The following is a 25,864-nucleotide window of genomic DNA, read 5'->3' on the forward strand; positions in this document are numbered from 1 at the left end:
AAAAAAAAAAAAAAAAAAGGACCAAACATCTTGAAAATACAGCCTGTGTCACTGCTTCCACGTTCTCTCCACGGGGTCATCCGTTTACCTCTGCCATCTGCCCCTGGGTTCAGCACTCCACTGATGACATTCCGGGCCTCCCACCAGGAAATTCAGGGTCACTCTCTCATTGTCCTGCCTTGATTTACAAAAGATGTCATTATCTTGGTTGTCTTCGACTTTTCTTTCTCTCTTTACCCCCCACCACCATTTTCCCACTTCTCGCATCCCCTAAACTTTTTAGGGAATTTGCTATGTGTTTTAACCCTTCTCTCTCGTTGAATGTGCTCTTCTCACCTCTTCTCATGTCTTTCAAACCAAGTCTCCACCCAAGACCTAGCCAGCCACATCTACCCAATCACTTGATACCTGAGGAGTGCATGATAACCCCAAACCCATTCATAAGTTCTGCATATATCTGCACTGAAAATGTGCTGCGTGCCAGGCATTGTTCTGGAGCTCATTCTTCAGTGAGTGAGTAAGCAAGGTGCCTGCCCTCCCAGAGCTTTCATTCTAAAGAGGTAAAGTACTGATAGATGCTTTGAATGAGCACAGAGTGAGGGAGGAAGGAGTGGAAAAGTACTATGTACAAAATACATTCCAAAGCAAAACAGATCCCTTGCCAATCCCAGCTATCCATGCTGTTGCAGACGTAACTTTCTTTGGTACTCTGACTTTGAACCATGGAGTCCTCTGACTTTCCCTTGCCTCTTACCATCTTCTACATTCCATTAGTTCCAAAATCTTTCATAGTGCAAGATCTCTACTATTAGTCTTTCCTCTCAGTCCGCAGTGCCTGGTCCTTATCTATTATTGCAGGTAGCCTCTTTGCTATATTTAGGTATTAGCTGTACTAGCTATAGAAACCTATAGAATTTTAGAGAACTTAGGGAGAGGTGAGGTTCTGGCAGTAAACTTGACCCAGCTGGTGAGGTTGACGGAGAAAGTTCGGGATGCCAGGAGCTGTCAGGCACCCCAGAGTAACCACAATGACAGCTTCCCAAGTCTCAGCCCAGGCAAATAGAACAGTGGGTATTTCATACCAAAATGTCATGGGTTCCACCCAATAAAGTAGAATAACAGAGCATCCAGGAGAGTGAGAATGGGAAATCCAGGCAGGCCTTACTAGCCAGGGCGTTCTTTACTTAGGTGGCAGTATTCACCACCTAAGTGGCACGGCCCTAGAGTGAGGTGGCCAGAAAGAGCAAGGCTGACTGTGGATGGGGAAGTAGGCAGGCAGACTGTGCATCCCTGCCTTCTCTCTAGCTCATCTTGGATTCCACTGTGAAGAATTTTCCTCAGGTGGGACTTTGGTCCTGTCGTTTCTTGCTCAAAAGTGTGACTGACCCCATATAGTTTGCTAAGTGAACTCCAGACTCTTCAGCTCTTCTCAGTGTAACCCAAACTGACCTTGCCCCTTATTTTTCTCAAATAGTCACTTATATTGGCTTTTGGTCACACAGGCCCACTTACTTAACATTCTCCTAAGCCTTTGTCTCCAGGCCTTTCTTCTTTCTGAGCACCTTCCTCTCACAGCTACACCTGGGAGAAATAATATGGGCAAGGGTCATGACACATTTTTTGGTAATATTTATTTATTTTTGAGAGACAAGAGAGCAAGCAGGGCAGGGGCAGAGAGAAAGGGACAGAGGATACAAAGTGGGCTCTGTGCTGATGGCAGTGAGCCCGGTGCGGGGCTCAATCCCACAAACCATGAGGTTATGACCTAAGCCAAAGTCAGACCCTCAGCCAACTGAGCCACCCAGGTGCCCCTCTTAAAGATAATCTTAACCTTGATTCTGTATCAAGTGAATAGAAACCCTCCCTCCTTTTCTTGTGATTCTGTTAAAATATGTATATTTTGACTTTTCTAGTTTATGCGCCTGCTCCTAATTTGCTATGTAAATTATTTAAGGGCAGGGGCGCCTGGGTGGCTCTGTTGGTTAGGCGTCTGACTTCAGGTCAGGTCATGATCTCATGGTTCGTGAGTTTGAGCCCCACATGGGGATCTGTGGTCACAGCTGAGCTTGGAGCCTGCTTCGGAATCTGTGTGTCCCTGTCTCACTGCCCCTCTCTCCCTCAGACTCTGTCTCTCAAAAATAAATATTTAAAAAAATTAATATTTAAGGGCAGAGACTTTCTCACTCATTTTTGTCTCACCTCAGGTGCTTTATATAATAATTTATGCCTGGTATGTACTCTTAAATGTGCCCTGAATTGCTTATTTGTTGAATATCCACTGTAAAAATGCAGTGCTGGGTGCTTAGGGCTTTGTAAAAGAAATTGAAGATAGAAAAATCATAATGGAAAAGAGAAAGACAGTAAATAAAATACTAACCAAAGCATGTACTCACAATTACGACCATGTACGTGAATAAAATAATTAGGGAAAATTTCTCTTTCTTGTCTTTTGCCCTTATTTTAAAAGTAAGTTATACTCCTAAATAAGTTTTTCCTTATAGTCCTGGCTTTTATAGTTGTGTTGTTAGTAATGCAGAAAGAATGCCTGTCTAGATTTTTAGATAACATTGTTGCAAGTTATCAACATTCTAAGAATGGAGTGTGATTTGTAGAGAGGCATCTGGTTAAAGCTTTAATTTACTGATACTCTGCATTCCCTAATAATAACGAGGTCATGTGCCAGGTTCCGGTCTGTTCCAAGAACTTTCTTCACATTAACTCATTTAATGATCTGAGTTTATGAAGTAGCAGTGCTACTGTTGTCCCAGTTTTATTGATGAGGACATTAAGGCCAGAAATTCAGATGACGTGCCTTAGGAGGCACACCTGGACAGAGTCAAAGGTGGTGTCTGAACCCAGGCAACATGGTGCCACAGCCAATACTTTGGACCATCATTATGTTCTATCTCTAGAAGATCACATCCTCCCTGGATCAGTAAGGTCTGAGCAGTGAAAGGTGATCTTACTCCGTGGGTTTGCTTCATATACCAGAGTTTTTGCTATAAGAAGGATTTGGTCTTAAGAATAATTTAGGTTCTACTTACCTGGCTAATTTCAGCAGCGTATGCATAGAAAAATGCTTGGCAAGGGTCAAAATTTATGTTTGGTCCTATTAAAGATAATGTTCTTTGTAACCATAGCAGCGTAATATTGCTGCGTGGGGTTATTCTATCTAGAAAGTAGGGCAAAGTTAGGAGATTTGCCTAGGATAATATTTGTTAAGGACTGGTCTGATTGCATTAATAAAGGACAGCATTTTGATTTTATCTATCTTGTTCTACTAAAAAGATGGAAGTACTTTTGTGTATCATTTACCTTAGCACCACACTGGAGGAAGGGAAGAGAACCTCCCCACAGTTTGTAGCAGAAGGAGGTTATATAACAGGCCAAACACCACACAGCCCAACCGGGTCTGCCGAGGGCTCCGCTCATTTGTGTTCTCAAAAGATGTTTGCTCAGCATCCACACCTACTATGCGCCAGGCACTGTTACAGACAGTGATACCGCAAGGAACAAAGGAGACAGTACTGCCTTATATTCTAGTAGGGGTAAGAGGCAGAAAATAAACCCCCAAACTTGGACAGTATATGAAAAAGTGAGAAGGAAAAATATAAAGCAAGGAATAGGGAATATGGGAGGTAAGTTACTGTTTCAGATGTTGTGGTCAGAAAAACTTTACTAGGAAAGCGACACTTGAACAGAGACACAAGGAAGAGGAAGAAAAGCACTCAGGGAAATCCTAGTCAGTAATCACAGAAGTGAGAGCATGTATTTCCTTCTGTCTAACAATGCTATCAATACCGAATGTGGTCCGTTATAAACTTTATCGAGTCATTTAATAATTATAATATCTCACATTCATGAACTTGATGGTTGTTAATCTTGATATCTATTGCAGACTCCATGGCTCCTGACAAACCATGTAATTTCACTCTATACAATTCTAGAAGAGAAGCTAGAATCCAGAAAGGAAACTTAACTCTGTAATATAAACATTTTGTTACAGCTTCCTTTCTATTTTTTAATTTGTTTTTTATTTTTAGATTTTTAGAGAGAGAGGGGGCACAAGTAGAGGAGAGGGGCAGCGAGGGGAGGGAGAGAGAGAGAGAGAATCTTAAGCAATTTTATGTATCTTGTTCTACTAAAAAGATGAAAGTACTTTTGCATATCTTGTGGTTGAGGTCTCCACCCTCCACACTGAGCCCATTGCAGGGCTTGATCCCACGACCTTGGGATTATGACCTGAGCTGAAATCAATATTAGGACGCTCAACTGACTGAGCCATCCAGGCGCCCCTACAGCTTTCTTTCTTAAGTTAAAATTTAGGAGCTAGATTTTGACAGAGCATCAGAAATCCAGCTTTATGGAGTCCAAGTTTAAAATCCCTCATATGCTGGTGTGTTTTTTTTGTGGATCTGGATATCAAGTTCTGCAGAGACGGCCTTTATAAATTGAAAGAATTAGTGTATGATCACCTCTGTGGGTAAATGGCCCTTTTCTCACATGCTAGTGGTGTCTGCAATACTGCTTTGCTAAATGACGTGCGATGACAAGTATGTTTCCAAATTAATTTACAAAATTCAGTTTGAGCCACAATATACCTGAAGCTAGGTACTATTAGGATTTGTTCACATACAGCCAAACACTCCTTATTGAAACTAGAGGAAAATATCTTCTAAATTAAGAAGTTTAGGGCTGTAGAGTGCCTTACCAGTCCTCTGGGTCTATTTCCAAGGCAGGACTGCCCACTGTCTTCAGAAAACCTGACAAGATGTAAGTGGTTCAGCTTCTGAGCTCCTAATTCTTCACTCTAATTATTGGGGAACTTCTCACTTACATCAGCCTAAAACAAATTCTCTCCAATTTTTCCAGCTCTCCGTGGCACTAGTATATATATTTATACAGATGCCCTGATCACAGCATTACATAATGGTCCCTCCATCTTTTCTTAAGGTTCTTTCATCCCCTCGATGTATTCTCAATTCAGAGTGTCTCACCATGGGGCCATACTAAAGTGTCAAGCTTATTCAGTACATTTTTATTGAGGACCAGACCCCAGGCAGCATGTCCTGAGGACGCTGATGAACAAGCCTGACAAGGTCCTTGCTCCCACAGAGGCCACAGCGTAGCTAAACTTCATGTTCCCTTTCTCGGCTATTTTAATGCCAAGATGACATGGGGCCTTCCCCCAAATTCTCCGGGGAATTATACTTCGCCAACCACATTTTTTACATTTAGAATTGCATCCAGATTAGGAATTCTTCTTATTATTAAAATGAAAAGAATTTATCAGTAAGAATTAAATATCCTCTGCTCACTTCATGTTCTCCATATAGAAAAACAGCCGAATCCTTCAGACCGAGTGATCCAGTTTTACCCCCACATAACAATACGCTGTGTCCTTTCTGCGTGCCCCTTTGGCGTAGTCTCCAACATGTGTCTCCCTCTGTTCTGTGTGTTTTCTCGACAGTCCCAGATGGGTGGGCTCCCTCCTTAGACCTCCCCTTTGTTTGGGTTTTTTTTTAATCTTTTATAGTTTATTGTCAAGTTGGTTTCCATATAACACCCAGTGCTCATCCCAACAAGTGCCCTCCTCCATGCCCATCACCCCCTTCCCTCTCCCTTTCCCCCATCAGCCCTCAGTTCTCAGTATTCAAGAGTCTCTTACAGTTTGCCTCCCTCCCTCTTCCCAACTATTTCCCCCCCTTGCCCTCCCCCATGGTTCTGTTATGTTTCTCTTGTTCCACTTATACGTGAAAACATATGGTATCTGTCCTTCTCTACCTGACCTATTTCACTTAGCATGACACCCTTGAGCTCCATCCATGTCCATTGTTAACTTTTTGAGGAACCTCCACAGTTTTCTAGGGCAACTGCACCAGTTTACATTGCCACCAACCGTGTAGGAGGGTGCCCGTTTCTCCACACCCTCGCCAGCATCTATAGTCTCCGGATTTGTTCATTTTAGCCATTCTGACCAGTGTGAGGTGGTATCTCAGTGTGGTTTTGATTTGTGTTTCCCTAATGATGAGTGACGCTGAGCATTGTTTCATTTGTCTGTTGGTCATCTGGATGTCCTCTTTGGAGAAGGTAGACCTCCCCTTTGGGTCAGATTTGTCTCCAGTTATCACAAATCCTGTCCCACCACATCTCAAAGAGTTCCCTTCCTGCGTGGGACATCTCAGTTCTCCTTGATGTATTCCTCTTCTGCCTCTGCACCTGTTCATACTGTGCACACACTTCTGGGATGCTGTTTCCTCTGAAAGCACCAGAAGTGTCTGCTGCTGTGTCTTCTCTCCTAGCTGCTGCCTTCCACGGGACCTGATTTATAGCTTTATCCAGGTGTCTTTCTCCCTCTGTAATTCAGCTTTAAGGTTCTCTTCCCTAGACCAAGCCAGTCCATCTCTGCCCAGCATGTCACTTCTTCCACGGAAGGGACCCCATAAAGTGTCAGGCCTGGCATTACTGTGCACATGTTGTGGTCCAGAAAATCACACCTTGATTTGACAGCCCTAGTTCAAACCGCTACTCACTTTTGTTGTCCACTCTTTGTATACCATAATCCTCAGCCGGAGGAGAAGAAAACCACACCCCAGCCTTCCAGGCCTTTCTGTTTCCTACTCAGGACTTCTGACTAGATAGGCTGTCCAATCGTATCTTGGGAAGACAATGATTCCTGTTGTTAAAAATCAGCAGAGTAGGACTTAAGGACTCTTGGCATGTCCTTCTGCATGTCCTAAGAAACACATTATGGGAAGACAGTGTTCCTGACACCCAGGCCTCCATGTGAGGCGTCACCTTGAGCACACACAGCAGGAAGTGCTCCACGGGGACCACTGTTTGACTCTTCCTGCTGAGCCTTCCTTGTTCATTCGCACAGCAAGTATTCACCAGCCTCCTACCATGAGCCTACATGCTCTTCTACGCTCCGCTCCGGGGATACAGTCGTTAACAAAGGGGGAAAGTCTCGAGGCTCAAGAACGTTGTCCTTCAGTGTCTTGGGCATGCTGCTCCTGTCGGCCGTGTGTGTGATGGGGGGCACGGTTCTGTGACTTTTAATGCATGTTTTGTGTAACTGCCACCATTATTAGAATCTGTCACAGTTTCATGTCCCCAGTCCTCCGTGCTATGCTTTTATAGTCACTCCCTCCCCCCTCTGAATCCCTCCCCAACTCCTAACTCCTGGGTGCTGCTCTTCACTATCGTTTTGTTGTTTCAAGAATGTCATAAAAATTGAAATCATTCGTGTGTAATGTTTTGAGCCTGGCTTCCATCACTCCACATTTCACCTTTGAGATTCATCTTGGTTGCAGCATGTACAAGTCGTCCCTTATGATTTTGGGGTAGTCTTCTCTGCTCTGGGCACACCCGCCTTCTTTATCCATTCACCTGTCGAAGGACATAGATTGTTTCCAGTTTGGGATGACTATGAATGGAGGTGCTATAAACATTCATGGAAAGGTTTTTTGGTGTGTAAAGAATACTTTTCCTTTCCCTAGGGAAATCATGTAGGAGTGAGATTTTCAAGCCATACATTATGTTTGACTTGGTAGATGACTGCCACAGACTATTTTCTGGAGTTTTGCATTCCTACTAGCAATGTAGGAAAGTTCCATTGTCCCCATCCTTGTCACCACTTGGTATTGTCATTATTATTTTTTATTGTGGTAAAAAGACCTATCCTAAAATGTACCCTCTAAACTATTTTTTTTAGTTTTTAATGTTTTTTATTTATTATTGAGACAGAAAACAGAGCATGAGCAGGGGAGAGGCAGAGAGAGAGACACACACATACAGAATCTGAAGCAGGCTCCAGGCTCTGAACTGTCAGCACAGAGCCTGATGCAGGGCTTGAACCCATGAACCGTGAGATCATGACCTGAGCCAAAGTTGGCCACTCAACCGACTGAACCACCCAGGCGCCCTGCATCTAAACTATTTTTAAATGAACACTTCAGAAATGTTAAGTATTTTTATAGTGTTATTAAATACATCTCTAGAACTTTTTCATGTTACAGAAGTGAGACTGTGCCTATTGAACAACTCCCCATACCTCCTGGTAGTTCCAATTCTACTTTCTACAGGCATGAATTTCACTACTGTGGTATATTTCACATAAATGGAATCATATAGTAAGTATCCTATTATGACTGATATATTTCACGCAGTGTAAAATGTCTGCAAGGTTCATTCATGTTGAGCATGCATCAGCATTTCCTTTCTTTTTTACGACTGCCTCATATTTTATCATATATGTCTACCACATGTTGTTCATCCATCCGTCAGGGGACATTTGGGCTTTTTCTGCCTCTTGGTTGTTGTAAAAGGTGCCCCAGTGAACACAGATATGCGTCACCATTTTTTATATTAGACGTTCTAGTCGGTATAGTAGTATGTTGTCATGGGTTTAATTTGTATTTCCCTAACAGCTACTAATGTTCAGTGTTTTTCATATATATATCTGCCACATGTGTATCCTCTCTGGTAAAGGTTCTGTTCAGGTCTTTTGCCCATTTTGCGATTGGGTTGTTTTCTTCCTATGGAATTTTGAGAGTCCTTTATATGTTTTAGAAGTTCTTTGTTGAATATGTGCTTTGCAAATAATTTCCCCTACCATAGCTTTTCTCGTTAGTCTCTTAATCTCTTTTTCAGAGCAATGGTTCATAATTTTGATGAAATTTACTTTATCAGTTATTCTTCATAGGTCATTTTTATTACTCCTTTCTCTTAGGACCATGTTTTTGGTGTCATTTGTAAGAACTTTCAAGACCATTTGTTGAAAAGACTATCCTTTCTCATAGAATTTCCTTTGTGTCTTTGCCAAAAATTAATTGGCCACCTGGTCTTTTTTAAAAATTAAGACTCACATTTGTGTGTGTCTATTTCTGGACTCACTATTCTGTTCTCTTAATCTGTCTGTTCCTTTACCAATATCATGTTGTCTTGATTATTGTAACTTGATAAGTCTGAAAATTAGATATAATATTTCCAATTTCATTCTTCATTTTCAAAATTGTTTTAACTAGTTTCTTTGCCTTTTCATACACATTTTGATATCAGATAATTTATTTTCTCAAAAATTTCCTTCTGGTATTTTTATTGGAATTGTATTAAATCTATATTGTAATTTGCATAGAATTGATATCTTTACTATGTTGACTATCACAGTGTATGAACTCGGGTGTGTCTCCATTTAATTAGCTCTTTTATTTCTTTCATCAGCATTTTGAAGTCTTTAGAAAACAGCATTAGGCTTATACCTAAGTATTTCTTTTAAGAAAACTATTATAAATGATATATATTTTTAAAAATCCTTTTTCCAGTTATTCATTGCTAGATTACAGAAATACAATGTATCATGCTACCTTGCTAAACTTACTTATTAGTTCTAGTGAAGCTTCTTTAGGATTTTCTTTTTTTCTGTTTTTTTTTTTGTTTTTTTTTTAGGATTTTCTGTGTTGATGATTATATCATCTGTGATTAGGAATGGTTTTATTTCTCCTTTCCCAAACTATATTCCTTTTATATCTTTTCTTGCCTGACTAGGATTTCTAGTATGGTATAGTAAACAGGAGTGGTAAATGGGATGTCTCTTTCTATCCTTTGTTAGAAGGAAACTTTCATTAAGTGTGGTTTTAGTTGGGCGTGCCTGGGGAAACCCTCTGACTCTTGAACTTGGCTCAGGTCATGATCTCACAGTTCATGGCATCGATCCTCATGTTGGCATCATGGAGCCTGCTTGGGATTCTCTCTCTGCCCATCTCTTTCTCTCCCTCCCCCACCTGCTCGCTCTCTCTTTCTCTCTCTCTCTCTCTCTAAATAAACTTAAAAAAAAAAGAAATAAGTTGTCAGCTGAAGGTTTTTTATAATGCACTCTATCAAGTTGAGCGGGCTCCTTTTTATTCCTGATTTTCTGAGAGTATTTATTATGAACAGATGTTGAATATCTCAAATGCTTTTTCTGCATCAATTGATACAACCATGTGGATTTTCTTCTTTAGATGAGTATTATGATCGATTACATTGATAGATTTTTGAATATTGAATCAGTTTTGCATCCCTGGAGTAAACTCCATTGAGTTGTGGTGTAGTAGTCTTTTCATATATTGCTGGGTTTTATTTGATAATATTTTGTAGAGGATTTGTGGTATTCATCTCTAGTTTTCTTTTGTACTATTTTTGGTTTTGGTATCAGAGGGATGCTGACCTCATAAAATGAGTTCATTATATTCTTCGAAAAGATTCTCTGGGGCCTCTGGGTGGTTCAGTCGGTTAAGCATTCGACTTTGGCTCAGGTCATGATCTCACGGTTAGAGAGTTTGAGCCCCACCGCGTCAGGCTTTGTGCTGACAGCTTAGAGCCTGGAGCCTGCTTTGGATTCTGTATCTCCCTCTCTCTCTCTGCCCCTTTCCTGCCCATTCTCTGTCTCTCTCTCAAAAATGAATAAGCATTAAAAAAAATCTTTTTAAAGATTCTGTACTTTTGGTGTTATTTCTTCTTTAAATGTTTAAAAGACTTTGCCAATCAGGGCATCTGGGCCTTGATATTTCTTTTTTAAAAGGATTTTAGGGGCACCTGGGTGGCTCGGTCAGTTAAGCGTCTGACTGCGCCTCACTCAGTGAAGTCCGTGTTCAGTTGCTAACTTCTCGCTGAGGGCTGCCTTCGGTCTCCACAGCATCTCTCCTCTCTCCCAGCACTCTTTTTAAACTGCCTTTTTGAGTTATAGTTCCTATACCATACAATTCACCCTTTTTTTTTTTGTAATTCATTGGTTTTTAGCCGTATTCACAAACTCTGCCGCTAGCACCACAGTGAATTTTAAACATTTTCATCACCCTAAAAAGAAACATGTTGAGCAGTCATCCTTAATAGATTTACCTATTCTTGAGGAGTCCTGTAAATGGAATCATACAAGAAACATATGGGCATTTGTGACTGGCTTCTTTCACTTAGCATAATGTTTTCAAGGTTCACTTATAACATCTATCAATATTTAATTGTTTTATTGTCAAATAATATTGCATTGTATGAATCTATCACTTGTTATTTGTCCACCTGTCATCAGTTGATGGACATTTATTGGCCTGTTTCTATTTTGTCTCTTATGAAAAATGCTGCTATGAACATTTGTATACAAGTTTTCGTGTGGACCCATATTTTCACTTCTCTTGGTTATAAATCTAGGAATGGAATTGCTGAGTCATAGGGTAATTCAATGTTTGACACTTTGAGGAACTGCCAAGACTGTTTTCCAAAGCAGCTGCACCGTGTTGCCTTCCCCTGAGCAGTGTATGCATGTTCTAAACCTGCACGTGCTGGACACCGTTGGTTATTACCTGCTTTTCTATTATTGCCATCCTAGTGGGTGTCAAGTAGGTCCCCGGGCACCCTTGGTTCCTTTTTTTCTGCCCTACCTTGTTCTTTCCACAGCACATCTTACCTTCTAACATTTAGAAGTTATTTGTATTTTTTTTAACTGGCACCCCCCTCCCACTAGATTATGAATTCCATGAGAACTGGGATTTTTGTTTTGGTCTTCCATAAAATCCGAAAGCAACTTGAATGGCATCTGGCTAATGTTAAAGCATTTATTAAAGTTTGTTGAATGAATTGAGAGGCTCTTGATCGGCCTTATCCTATTCCATCTACAGGGTATTTGCCAGTGAATGTGATCTGGAAAGTGCTGGAATGGGGTGGGGGGTGGCTGCATCCGTTTTCCATTCTGTCTTAGTGTTCATGTCATTGAGAGCTGCTTAAGAGCCTTAAGGAATCGAGAAGCCAAAATAGACAAAATTAATATTTCACCAAATTTAATGGACAGGTTGGGGGCCCATTCCCTCATGAAAGGATAATGAACTTAAGTAACTTACTGTCTGTTCTATACGGCAGCAGCCTTTAAAAGGTTGATGTGATGGCATCAGTGACACAAAAAGGCCTGGGTTGTATTTTAGTTTGACCATTTGTTTACATGTGTATTTTATAAATTAACCAAATTAGACCAAGTGAGTATTAAAAATTTTGTGGGTAAGAAACCATACAATAATTGGGTCATACATATTTTATTTTTTTTTATTCTTTTATTATTTTTTTCCCCAAAGATATAAAATGGCATTAAAACAAATTTGCTCTCTATACATTAAAAATGAAGGAGACTAAATATTCCTCTTCGGTTTCTCCCAGTACAAAATTTTCCTTGTTTCAATCTTCCCGCATGTAGATGGATGGAAAGAATCATTAAGGCCCCACCTTTTTATTTATGGAGCATTTATTATTCATTATAGATCTGTTCTAGGGATAAAACCCATTTATGGGAAAGAGTAATACGAGTGCTAACTTTTTGTATGTTTTTCATAATTGAAATTAGTGGTTTCATCAACAGGCAAACCTTCCATCGTGGTTTTAAGTTAGCCAGCTTCACAATGAATGGCCAAATCATCCGGACCCACCTTCCTTAGATAAACAGAAACATAAAATCTTATTTCTAAATGGAGTTGAGGAGACTCCCTTGCTTCCTGTCCATTCTAGAAAATGTGATATGGTTTGTTTAAACCAAGATGGGCTTTAGATTTAAATTTGTTGGGCCATAGCTCAGACTAAGATCCTCAGGCCCACAGCCTTCCCAGGGGGCGGGGTCAAGTTCCCTGAGGATGCGTGAGGTCAGATACGCAAAGCATTTTCACTGAGCCTTCTATGAAAACCTTCTTAAGTGAGCCATGCATGCTACTGATTTTACTGGTTTCTGATTATAAATGACTTTTTTTTTTTAAAGAACCACACCCACTACAATGGGTTAACATGCATTTCTTCTTTTCTTTGCCACATTTAATTCCTGAGGGGGATGTAGAGAAGAGGAACTATGTTTCCATAGACCTCGTGATAAAAAAGGCTTAACACTGGGATGAGACTCAGTCAGTTTGTATTGCTTTAAGAGACAGTCTGTTTATCAGCCTTACTTGGGTGGATAATTTCCTAATTTCATTTTCTTTTGGAGTGGTGCCACTTTTTAAATACTTTTTAAAGGTGCCACAGAACTCTTTCTGGCCTGGGTCAGAGAATCGTGTCAGGAAACTCCATTATTTTATTTCCTTTGCATATTATTTCCCTTTGTGGTTTTGTTTGGATTTTTTTCATCCTGTGATACGAATCCGGTCTTTATCGCTAAGGGCTAAGTCCTGAAAAGCGACATTTTTTTGGCTTCTATGTTTTCCTGATTTGTTTCCCACTTGGAAAATAAATTGCAGTCTTAATTCTTATTTTGTTTTGTTAAGTGAAAACAGTCTGCTCATTGAGGCTTATGACATTGTTGTGCTAAATTTTCTTTACCTGCTTTCCCAGACCCGGACTCTCCAGGTTTTCTTGCTCTTGAGGTTTTCTTTATTCCAGAATACAAGTGTTTACTTAGTCCCCACTGCAAGGCAGAGCACGAGAGGCTATGTGAGAAATATAAGAGAATAAAAGCCTAGCGGGAGAGAAGACTGGATACTGGAGAATAGTTGGTGAACTTAGTAACCATCGGTATGGTTAGAATTCTTTGAAAATATCTTCTGAGCTATTTTTCACATTAGATAAATGGCTCTTAGCATGAATATAGTCCAAAAATGTCTTACAATTTCATTTATTTTGAAAATTGTGGTAGAAAATACAAAACATCAATTTTACCATCTTCATAACTGTCCTTAAGTGTATAATTCATTGGTGTCAAGCATATTTACATTGTTATGCAACAGATCTCTGGAACTTTTTCAACTTGCAAAACCTAAACTCTCTAACATTAAACAATAATTCCTCATTGTGCTTCACTCTTAGCCCTTGTAATTTGTTTTTAAAGTAAACCTAGGTGAATCGAGTGTAAAATATTATGAAACCAACTAAAATTTAATCACCTGTTTAAACCTGATGTTGGTGTTACATAGTCCTTTCTTTCTGCTGTTCTCACAGTTCAGTACTAAAGGGTTCTATTTACGGGTGCCTGGATGGCTTAGTCAGTTAAACATCCGACCCTTAATTTTGGCTCAGGTCATGATCTCATGGTTCGTGAGTTTGAGCCCCATGTTGGGCTCCCTGCTAACAGCGTGGGGCCTGCTTGGAATTCTCCCCCCGCCTCTCTGTCTCTCTCTCACCCCCCCACCCCCCATTTGTGCCTGTGTGTGTGTGCTCTTTCTCTCTCAATTTCAAAATAAATAAACATTAAGGAAATAAAATGTTCCATCTAGTTACTACCCATAAGATTTGAAAAAGTTCCATTTGAATAATTTGCATAATTTGCTACATGTGGAGTGTGTGAAGTAATGTGTTACTAAATAAAAGACAAATTTTGATTTCTGTTACTCATTTCAAGTTTTATTTGAGATTAAACTTAAAGTAGGAACAGGATACATGGCTATCAGTAATAATAACTAACCCTTGTTGAGGTTTTACTGTGTGCCAGATGGTGTTTTAAGTATCTTCCCAATTAACTCTGTGAGGGAGGTTGCTCACTATAATCCTTATTTCACTAATGAATAAACTGAGGCAGAGGGAAGTTAAATAACTGGCCCTAGGTTTCAGGGTTCATGAGTGGCATAGCCCATGTTTGAACCTCAGAAGCCTGGCTTGAGTCTTCCTTCCTTTCCTTTCCTTCCCTCCCCTCCTCTCCCCTCCCCTTTTTTCCTCTCCTCTCCTTTCCTTTCCTTTTTTTTTTTTTTTTTTTTTTTGAGAGAGGGAGTCAAGCAAGGGAAGGGCAGAGGCAGAGAGAGAGAGAGAGAGAGAATGAGAGAGAGAAGATCCCAAGCAGGCTCCATGTTGTCAGCAGGGAGCCCTACATGGGGCTCAGTCACCCAAACCATGAGATCATGACCTGAGCTGAAATTAAGAATCGGATGCCTAACCGACTGAGCCATCCAGGCGTCCTGAGTCTTTATACCTAATCCCTGTACTATACTACCTTCTAGGTCAGTAACCATATCAAGGTAAAAAAACAAAAATCAAAAGAATATTATCAAAGAGATATACATATGTATACAAGTGAAAATAGAACATAGGGGAGAAAAAACTAATATTTATAAGGTCCCTATTTTGTATCAAATACTTTATGAAATGTTTTAATCATCCTATTGTCCATCCAAGTCAGATTTTCATATCTCTATTTTCATATCCAGAAACAAAGCCTGGAGGAGTTTGGAGCTTGCCTATGATCACCTGCTAATAATTTGAAATATATGGATTTAGGCTTAAGATATATTCTTTAAAAGGCTAGAATATATGCTTCCTGATCCATTTTCTATTTTCTAGCTTTTCCTTAAAAAAAAAAAAAGTTTATTTTGAGAGTGACAGACAGAGCCCGAATAGGGGAGGGGCAGAGAGAGGGAGAGAATCCCAAGCAGGCTCCTTGTGGTCAGTGTACACAGCCTGACACGGGGCTCAAACTCATGAAACTGTGAGATCGTGACCTGAGCCAGAACCAAAAGTCAGACGCTTAACTGAGCCACCCAGGGGCCCCTATTTTCTAACTTTTTCAAACTTAAGGAAGAATGATGAGACCCCTTTACCAGCTTAATAATCAGAAATTTAGAAACAGAGAGCAGACAGGGAGACTCCTGGAAGGGAGCGTTATGTCCAAGTGGAAACAGCACTACTGTGAAATTTTAAACATTATCATTTTAATTATGAGGAAAGGTACATTTCCCTAAGCCCCGATATTATCTGGTGTTTTGTCTTGGAAAATAAAACCTTTAGTAGAATTACCCTTGGTCCTCTCACTGCAGGGCGCAACAGGAATCAGGTGTCACTTATATGTGCTGATTCAGTCTAGGTCTGGACCACTTTTGCCAAAGAAGTGCTGTTCGTTGTGTAATACAGCACATGGTGGAAGAGAAATGTTTAACGTGCTCAGGAAAACTTTTTTTTAAATCCAAGAACGTTATTACCTGATTTCCAAATTTTTTTCTCTCCTGATTTTATTTGCTCTGAGTACAGTTGACACACATGTTACGTCAGTTTCAGGTGCACAGCATAGCGATTCGACAAGTGTGTGTGTTCCACTCTGCTCGCCGCAGGAGTTAACGGCCGTCTGTCACCGTACGATGCCATTAAAACACTGCTGTACGTCTCATTCCGGTGGCTTACGTGCTCCATAAATGGAGGGCTGTATCTTCTAATTTCTTTCCCTCTTTAGCCCATCCTCCTGTCCCCACCCATCTGGTAACCACTAGTTTGTTCTCTGTGTGTATGGGTCTGTTTCTGCTTTGTTTCTTCATTTGTTTATTTTGTTTTGTAGATTCCACATATAAGTGAAATCATATGATATTTGTCTTTCTCTGACTTATTTTTCTTAACATAATACCCTCTAGGTCCATCCATGTTATTGGAAATGGCAAGATCTCACCCTTTTTTATGGCTTAGTGATATTCCTCTGTGTGTGTGTGTGTGTGTGTGTGTGTGTGTGTGTGTGTATAAGCATATCCTTTATCCATTCATCTATCGATGGACACTTAGGTTATTTAAGAAAACACAATTTTGGGGGTGCCTGTGCATCTCGGCTGGTTAAGGGTCAGACTTTAGCTTAGGTCATGATCTCATGGTTTGTGAGTTCAAGCCCCACATTTAGCTCTGTGCTGACAGCTCAGAGCCTGGAGCCTGCTTCAGATTCTGTGTTTCCCTCTTTCTCTGCCTCTTCCCCACTCATTCTCCCTTTCTCTCTCTGTATTTCTTTTTTTTTTTTTTATTTTTTTAAATTTTTTATTTATTTTTGATACAGAGAGAGACAGAGCATGAGAGGGGTAGGGGCAGAGAGAGATGGAGACACAGAATTGGAAGCAGGCTCCAGGCTCTGAGCTAGCTGTCAGCACAGAGCCCGACGCAGGGCTCGAACCCACGAATGTGAGATCTGACCTGAGCCGAAGTTGGAGGCTTAACCGACTGAACCACCCAGGCGCCCCCTCTCTCTGTCTGTCTTTCTCAAAAATGAATGAACAGGGCGCCTGGGTGGCTCAGTTGGTTAAGCACCCGGCTTTGGCTCAGGTCATGATCTCACGGTTTGTGGGTTTGAGCCCCGCGTCGGGCTCTGTGCTGACAGCTAGCTCAGAGCCTGGAGCCTGCTTCAGATTCTGTGTCTCTCTCTCTCTCTGACCCTCCACTGTTCACGCTCTCTCTGTCTCTCAAAAATAAATAAAAACATTAAAAAAATGAATAAACATTAAAAATATTTATTTAAAATCCTAGTCGCTTAAAAAAAATTAATCCCCTTAAGAATCCTAGTCTGATGAGATATGTATATGAAGGTGGTGAACATTCCCCCAGGAATGCCTACTCAGTCTTCTTATTAACTCCAACCAGTTACTCATACCTAGTGGTTTGAGTTGGCAATGTTTTATTATGTATTGCTTTTAGGTTCACTAAATAAAAATGGGATTTTAAAGATTACACATTAACTCCTTCAAAAAATTTTGGCCTAAGATAATGAATAATTTCAGATACAGTTGAATTTGAATCCTGCGCAATTGAATTTGATATTTAAACAAGTGGGAATGTCTTCATGTAGGGTAGTTTCGTATCACTAAGGTCTCTTTCACAGCCACTCGTGCCTGCCATTTGGCTGTTTGATCAACAGTGAAACGAAATATGATCTCCTCAATCAACATTATTGAGTCCATGAAGTGTGTAAGAGCGTCTTAGAGGGGGTTGAGGAGAATGGGCTCAGAAGTAGAGGTTCAGGCGCTCCGTGAACTTATTCTCTAACAGGTGTTGTTCATGATCTTCTAGTTTGAAAAATGTCTTCACCATTTAGAGCTGAGATTCGTTTTTATATCAGGTCTCTACCTTGTTCTTAGTGTGAAGTTAGAATTAATTGTTCTAAGGATGATTATCATTCTCTTTATTCCAAACCTCTGTACCTTTTGCGGTCTCACCCTACTTGGGGTTTGCTATCTTTTAACCTGAAGAAACAAGCAATGGAAAGACAGGATGAATCCCCAAGCACCTGTCTAAAACATCTGTGTTCCTCACGTATTTGGGAGAGTCCTACTGGAAGGAAGGCAGCAGTGTTTCATGTAGCTCACACATCCTGGCCTCTGATTAGTCTCCGGGGATTATTTGTACTTCCTGGCGCTTCTGGGATCGGGGACTTGCTCATTGTTCCAGGGCTAAATCTTACCTCTTGGGAGTAAAATCCAGCAGTCCCTGGAGCTGACTTGCCATGGTCATTCCCAGATCGCCCGCTCTGCAAACAGCAGTGATTTCGGCTGCTGCTGTTTGCACAAGGCAAAGATCATCACATCTTTTCTCCTTAACCCGGCCTTTGTCTGTCACCCCATCACCTGAAATTTTAGAAGTATTACATACAGTGTTCAACCAAAAAAGCACGGTGCTGAACAGTTTGTAAAACAGCTTACCTTTGGTGTGAAAAAGAGAATAATAACAATGAGTGTTTGGATTTGCCTAAGAAAATCTGGAAGGATACACGAGGCACTAATAAAAGGTTCTTTACTTGTGGAGTACAGGCGGGGTTCACTTTGAATAGGTGGGGGGCAAGGTGAGAGTGAGAGTTTTTATTGTATCCTTTTATCAGTTGAACTATGAGAATGTACTACAACCTAAAACTTGCTCATTTAAAATTAAGTTTAAAAAGTTTTTCTACCTCATGACTTGCAGGAAAATTGGAAAGTGTTATACCTGTCATGGGAAAGTTGAAATGTTTATAATTATCAACTCAGTTTGGAGAATATAAGCAGTAGACTTTTGGTTAGAAACATTTGGGTTCAACAAGATTCTGCGTATATGATTGGAAAATGTATTTAGCCTTAAGTCTCGATATTCTTATTTATTTGAGGGAACTAAAAAGAATTGCTTAGCCTATCTTTCAGGAATACTGGGAAGCAAGATGAGAAAGTAAATATAAAAATGCCATCTAAACACCAAATAAATGGATGATTACTATAAGGTTTCTGGAGGAAGTTGTGACATTGATTTCCCAAGAGGAGGAGGGACATAGATCTTACGATCTTCCTCTTTTTTAAGGTCTGGTGAAGTTTCAAATTCTTGAGAGGGGTAAAGAAGGTCTATGTAGTTCTTCTTTCATATTTCTGCCCTGAAAGGTTAGAAAAGGATGCTAGACATGTCTCCCCTCCCTCCCCTCAAAAACCTTAATGCAATGTAGTATTTGGGGCATTATGGGGATAAGATGATAAACAAGACACCTCTCATAGCCAAACTTATTCGGCTTCTGTTGGAAGGAAATTCATTTTGAAAAAGGCATCTATGTAATAATACCTTCTTTTGACTATTCAAAAGTAAAAGCTCTGTACTGCTGATGAATAATAATAGACTTGAGCAAATAGGGAATTTATCAGTTTTCATGAAAGTGAAAAGACCAGGGACAAGCAACCTTCAGGTATGGTTAGATCCAGGTACTTAAAAGCTAAAATTAGATAGAAATCATCTCCTTCTTTGAGCCTATGTTCCTCAGTATTGGCTTTTGTTTTTTTTAAGTTAGGCTCTCCTTTTTGGAGGCAAAGTGACTACTAGGGGCTCTAGGCTCATATGCAGCTAGTTTTGACAGATACAGAAGAAAGAGAAAGTCTTCTTTTTCTGTTCCAGAAATGCTTGGGCTGGGTGTCATTGGTACAGCAGGAGCACAGCCCCTTTTGGGACCAATCACCAATGCCAGGAAGATACTGGGCTCTGATTGGATAAGCCTGGGAGCCCTGGAGTCCAGGGTTGGGGTTAGCTTTACACAAATCACATGGACTGAGCGAGGAGGAAGATGGTTCCTCAAAGGCTATGTCTAAAAGAAGTTGAAAAGCTTATAAAAGGATGCTAGACATGTCTTCCTTCCCTCCCCTCAAAAAACAAATGTGAAAACTTAATGCAGTATATTATTTGGGGCATTATGGGGATGAGATGATAAATAAGACATCTCTCCTAGGGCTCAGAGTCATGTCAATATGCAACTCTGTACACACGTAGCAATGAAAAACAGAGAAGTGCTAGAACAGAAGTAACAGTAATAGCTAACAGTTATTCAGTGCTTTCCAGATTCTAGGTACTACTGAGCATGTTAGCTTTTTAACTCATTTAATCTCCAAAAGAACCAGAAAAGGTAGCAGCTGTTCTCCCATTTTGTAGATGAGAAAGCTCAGGCACAAAGAAGTTACTTTGGAGCTTGTCAGGAATGCAGTTGTTACTCAATCTCACCAGCAAGGATGGTGAGATCGCCGAGTAGGGGAGGGGCACGCCATCTGACAAGGTCTTAGAATCTTCAGAGGATTCCCACCAGAGAGGAAGAGAGAGGGCAAAGGTCTGATTCGAGGAGAAAGCAACAGTGAAGCAATGGAGCTGAGGAGGTGCAGAAAGTGTTTACAATGGTGAGAAGTAAGGTTTTACTTTAACATTGGACTTGTGAAGAAGGGAGACGAACAAGAGGGAGGGGAGAATGGGTCCCTGGGACCAGTGGTAAAGCCTGGCCGGTTCAGACAAGTTGGGCTTGTCCGTAGCCAGTAGGGATTTTTAAGTAGAAGAGGGGCATGGGTAAATAAGAAAATGGTCTGACCCCAGAGTATTTTTAGTGGGGGATGTTGGCTTTATTTCGCTGCCTTATGTTCTTGAGATATTTTGGAGGGTTTTTGCAAATGGCCCGTTGGGTGGCATTTTCGTGGTTGTTTCTTTAAGTGACTTTGCTTCGCTTCCGTGAAGGGTCTTTTAAAAAGGAGACCATTTTTTGACATTCTGTTTTCTGTAACTGCTATTGAGGAGAGGTAAAGCTCTTATAGAACCCTTTCAACACCAGACAAGCAGTTCTCTGTTTCTGTCACAGTTGTACAGTGAGGCCATTCAGTACTCAGAACCAAGAAGATAACACGGTACACTTATTTAATAGTCTAATTGCTCTTCTGTTTTGTTCCGTCGTTAAACGGTGTTAGAATTGAGAATCGGGACTCTCTTTCCTCGCCAGAAGAAAACACAAGTGGCTTGTTGACTACAAGATTTACTCTCCCAGATACTTCCAGAGTAATATAAAATCCTGGCCAAGCATCCGCAGCAAGGAGCTGGTGGCATGTGCCCTGGCCTCCTCTCCTGAATGCAGGCTCCGTGCCCAGAAGGACATCATAAATCATTTAAAATTTATGATGAGCCCAGTCGTGTGCTACATCCTGTTAGTTGGCTGCCGTCTGTCCTCTGCACACTACAGCCTTCCTTTTTCAGAGCACACAGAGACTTTTTCAGATGAGACATAGGACAGAGTGAGAGCTCAGGATTTTCCCCTTGGCGGGCCCAGCCAAGCAGCAGAGGGGGCAGAAAAACAGAAGCCTCCTGTTTGTAGAGTTTTGCCACAAGCCTCGTTTGCTTTCTCGTAGGCTGGAGGTGGGGAAGGGGCAGAAAACAAGACTGGTAGCATTATTAGCTTTTATTCATTTATGCAACAGATGCACATGTTTTCTGAGTTCCAACACCCTGCAAGGCACTGTTGGGAAAATAGCAGTAAGCAAAACAAGAGTGTTGGTTCTCATCGAGACTCCATTTAGGGAATGGGTCCCATTTCAGGAGGAGGTGACACGCTGTGCAGGGTAAAGTAGATAGAGGCGAGAAGAGGAACACACTATTCCACGGGTGTGCGAGGAAGGGATTTCTAATATGGTGACATTTGAACAAAGACTTGAAGGAAGTGATGGAATGAGCCGTGTAGGGGTCTGGGGAAATCCCATCCTGTAAGGACAGAGGCCACCATGCAGAGGCTTGGCTGCTTGCACCAGGTGACGAGCAGGGGGTGGGAGGGGCTGGAGCGGAGAGAGCCTGGGGGAAAGGTGAAGAAAAGTGAAGAAAGGATCCCATGGTGGGGGGCAGCGTCCCAGGGGGGTATTGTGGAGACCATGCCAAGGAGTAGATAGATAATTCAGTGAGATTGATAGACAGCCATAGGATGTTCTTGGAAGATCAGCCTCTTCAAATACTTGAAACACCAGAGTGTAAGCATGAAAGCAGGAAAACGGGCACTGTGCATCCTTCACTTAGACCTAAGTGCGTGCTGTTGTAGCCAGACTTGATCTGTCAGAACTTTAATTCACCCAATCCAGGGAGTAAAACAGAAATGACGGTTTGCTTGATCTTCATTAAAAAAAAATAACAAACATGCTTTTTTAATTAGGATAAAAGTGCGTAACCATGAGCTATTTACTCAACTGGTAACAATGCTTTTCATGGAGAGACCTTGGCTACTGCATCCAGTGACCTGACCGCCCTGCTAAGTCTCTTCCTCCACAGTATTTGTGAGTGAGCCCACCCCCCCAACATTATTGCTATTGCTGCACAGATTAGTGCAGACTTCTAAGTCAAGGATCAGCTGGTTGGATACTAGGCATCAGAACCTACGAGGCTTCAATAACCCACTTTGCTCTCAGTGAACACAGAGGTAACTCATGCTATCTTCCCGTCACAGATGACTTACTTTCCTCTAGACCTACGGGGAGCATGGGTTTGATGAATGTGCAGAGTTACAGGGAGTGGGGTATAAGGAATACTCTCCTAAGAATGGGGGTGACAGACACGTGGAGTGGGCCATCCTGCCTCTGAATGTTTTCACGCAGGTGAGCACATCTCAGGAATGTTCCTGAAATGGTTCCTGCTTTGTGCGGTGCCTGGACGAGAGTGACCTCTCAGATCCATTCCAATGCAGAGCGCTTCCAAGCCTATGAAACAGCGTCCAGTGAATGTGCTTTGCAAACATACAGACACTATATAAACACGAGGCAAATATTTTAGGAGATGAAGAGTATGATACTTGTTCTTCTGGGAGAGCGGTGGTTGGAACTTTGTGCCTTAGCAACATACTTTCCATGCTCAGTCGCCTGCAGTGTGTTCTCATTGGCCCGGTACACAGTTATCTGCACGATGTGTTAAAAACCCGCTCAGCCAAAAACCAAACAAATTGCCAAGGCATTTTCCTATCAGGGCCCGTTTATAAGAGGTAAAGCAAAGAACAAAGCTGTCGGTTTTAATTCCTGGCAGGAGGCCAAGCTGCTGCCTCAAAGCTCCAGAATTCACAAGGAAGAAAAGACGAGGGATTTTTAACTGAGATTAAATTAGAATTAAAGCAACAGAAAGCTTAAAACTAAAACTGAAGCATCCTCTGGGATCCATAATGGAAAGGTAGAAGCAAAAGATACATTTGGGCTCTCAGACGATCTTTCAGTGAAAGAGTGAAAGCTTTTAAAGGCGCCCGAAGCAGAGATTGCAGCCTGGCTTTGATTAATGATACAGGATCACGCAACATTTGAGCTGGGTGTGCTGTCCGTTAGTGATCATTGAATAGCATCCCTCACTTTATAGATAGCAGATTAGAGGCACTGGAACCTGAAGAGACTGCTCAATGTCACACAACTCATTGGGGGAAGTTCTGGGACTAGAATCCAGGACCCTTGACAACCATTTCATGTTTTAGGTCACTTTGCAGAAACAGCAAGCAATTAAAAGATGTTTCCTAAGCTCAAAGGGCAAACAACCATAAGGACTATGTTCTGAATCAACAACTGCATTTGGCTTCTCAGAATGTGGCCCTTGCTCTTACAGTTGCCACCTGCATCCTCAATCCTGGTATCCCTGGACCCCTCTTCCAGGCCTAGGGGCTGGGGCAAGTGTGCAGTCCACGGAGGTTGACCAGCAGCCCGGACCCCAACATGGCCGGCCCCAGAAGTCCTGGGTTCTGAGGTTGACTAGCTGCCTGGGCCCTGGTGCAGCTGCCCTAACTTGCATCTGTTCCTTGTTCGGTGGTCTTTTCCCACCTCAAGTCCTGTTGTCATTTCCCCAGACAAATTTAGCCCCATCTTCTGCCCCAGTCTGTCTTGGACCTGGGTTGCCTCAGAATCCTAGTCAAGCATAAATGGGTTTGTACAATCCTTGGTGGACGGCAGTGGTCAGGGTCCATCTGAACCATCTACACTGTCTTTGCAGAGCCCCACAGTGTGATCGTGGGTGTTGTTTGGCTTCTTTGCCCACAGGAGATCACATTGACAAAAGCCTGAACTAACTGAAGCTGTTCTGAAATAACAGCACTCTTTTTACATGAAAAAAACTCCCATCAAAGAACAGCTCCGACTGCCCTCCCTTCCCCACCCAGTTGACTTTGTCCATTGAAATCACCAACATTTACGGGAGCTGTTGTTACTTACTTCTGGAAGAGAGGGTGGAGAGTGAGGGTGGATGGTAATCTAAAGGAAGACGGGAAGGTTCTGTGTGTGTCTCCTTTGGTACCAATAAGATGTTACTTACTATTTTTTTGACCATTTGTTCATTCACGCATTCATTTATTCATTGTCTTGTTTGTTTATTATCCTGATTCTGTCTGTAAATATGTTTGACAAAACCAGGACCAAAAGGCACATAGGCTGTAAATAAAATATAAATGAATTCAGGTCTCTAAGGAGGAAACAGATTTCATCTGAGTTGTCATTTGAAATCTGTGTTAAATATCAAATCTTACTCTGACCTTTATGGCAACCAGGATAAAAGAGGAATACACAATTAATAGTTATCAGAAAAGGTAAAAATATTTCAATTTCTTCAAGAGAGACTAAGTGTTGGTATTCCGGGACTCATGCCATTACTAAACACTTACTGAGGACTTTCAGGTGCTTGGCCCAAAGCTCTTGGCCCAAGATACCTCTCCCTTCCCTTCTCTGTCTTCAAAGTGTCCTTGCCTCAGGCCACCTGGAGCACCCCCAAAAACCAAGTGCCTAGTTTTATTACAAGTTCTGTTTCTGTGTGTCAGAGCAGTGCTTGCAGTAATGGGGTTTAGTTTGGATCTTGAAATTTTGTTGTCCATATGGTTCTAGGATTTGCAGATTTTGAGGCCAGGAATAGGAATTTTTGGGAAAAACAGAATCCAGTCCTGCTGTGGCTACCCATTCTCCACCAATGTACCTTTCCTTTTACCTCAAGAGCCGTTTCTGTGGCCCCTTTTTGCCGAGTCAAGGTGCTTCGTCTAACAGGGCATCTAGAGGAAGAGACTTCTGTAAGAACACACTTTGGAGAATGTTGGCTCAGAGGATTAGTAGATGACATGAATCTGTATTAATTTTACATACCTCTTTGGCCTCTCAAAGTGGGGAGTGGAGTCAAATATGTAGGGTTCAGGAAACTGATACTATACACACATAAACTGAATCCTCTTAAAGCCCCACCCTGCATTCCTCAGCTCCATTTTGAAGTTGTAACAGAAATTCGAATTCTTTGGGGTGCCTGGGGGGCTTAGTTGGTTAACCATCAGACTTCGGCTCCAGTCACGATCTTGGCGGTTCATAAGTTCAAGCCCCGCATCAGTCTCTACACTGACAGCTCAGAGCCTGGAGCCTGCTTCAGATTCTGTGTCTTCCTCTCTCTCTGCCTCTCCCCCGCTTTGTCTCTCTCAAGAATAAATAAACATTAAAAAAAAAAAAAAGGAAATTTAAATTCTTTGAGAAGGAAGAGGCAGTGTTGAGATTCCCATCCATTTACATACCTGGAAATGATGAATTGACTGCATCCTCCTAATATTTGGGATTTGTCCGGGAATATACTGGAATATCTAGACCTTTTGAGTATGGCAAGGAAATGAGTCACAGAGACCTGATGTGTTGGACTTTTATGATAGAGGTGGGAGAGAGCAAACACTGCAAGCGTAGTCCTGTTTCTCTGGGATTCAGATGAGTTACCTGAATATTTACTGAATGTTTGTTTGTTTGGTTTAAACGTAAGCATACATATCTTTCACATAATTTGCATATTCATAGAAGCCTGTTTTAGAATGCCTACAAAAAGGAATATTTCAAAATGTGCTCTGTAGTTAATATGAAATAATGTGTCTGAATTCTTGGCCAAACGTCACCATTTGAAGGACCATGCACAGTGGCTGCAGAGC

The 25,864-nt window shown here is 41.4% G+C and overlaps 1 protein-coding gene across 5 annotated transcripts in view; it reads left to right on the plus strand.

Annotated features, from left to right (window-relative positions):
• Window positions 1-25,864, plus strand: part of PHACTR2 (phosphatase and actin regulator 2) — a 130,227-nt gene that overhangs the window by 35,549 nt on the left and 68,814 nt on the right. The gene's annotated exons all lie outside the window — the stretch shown is intronic.

The sequence above is a fragment of the Suricata suricatta genome, chromosome 7 (assembly GCF_006229205.1).
Source record: "Suricata suricatta isolate VVHF042 chromosome 7, meerkat_22Aug2017_6uvM2_HiC, whole genome shotgun sequence".
In the NCBI taxonomy this organism is placed as follows: domain Eukaryota; kingdom Metazoa; phylum Chordata; class Mammalia; order Carnivora; family Herpestidae; genus Suricata; species Suricata suricatta.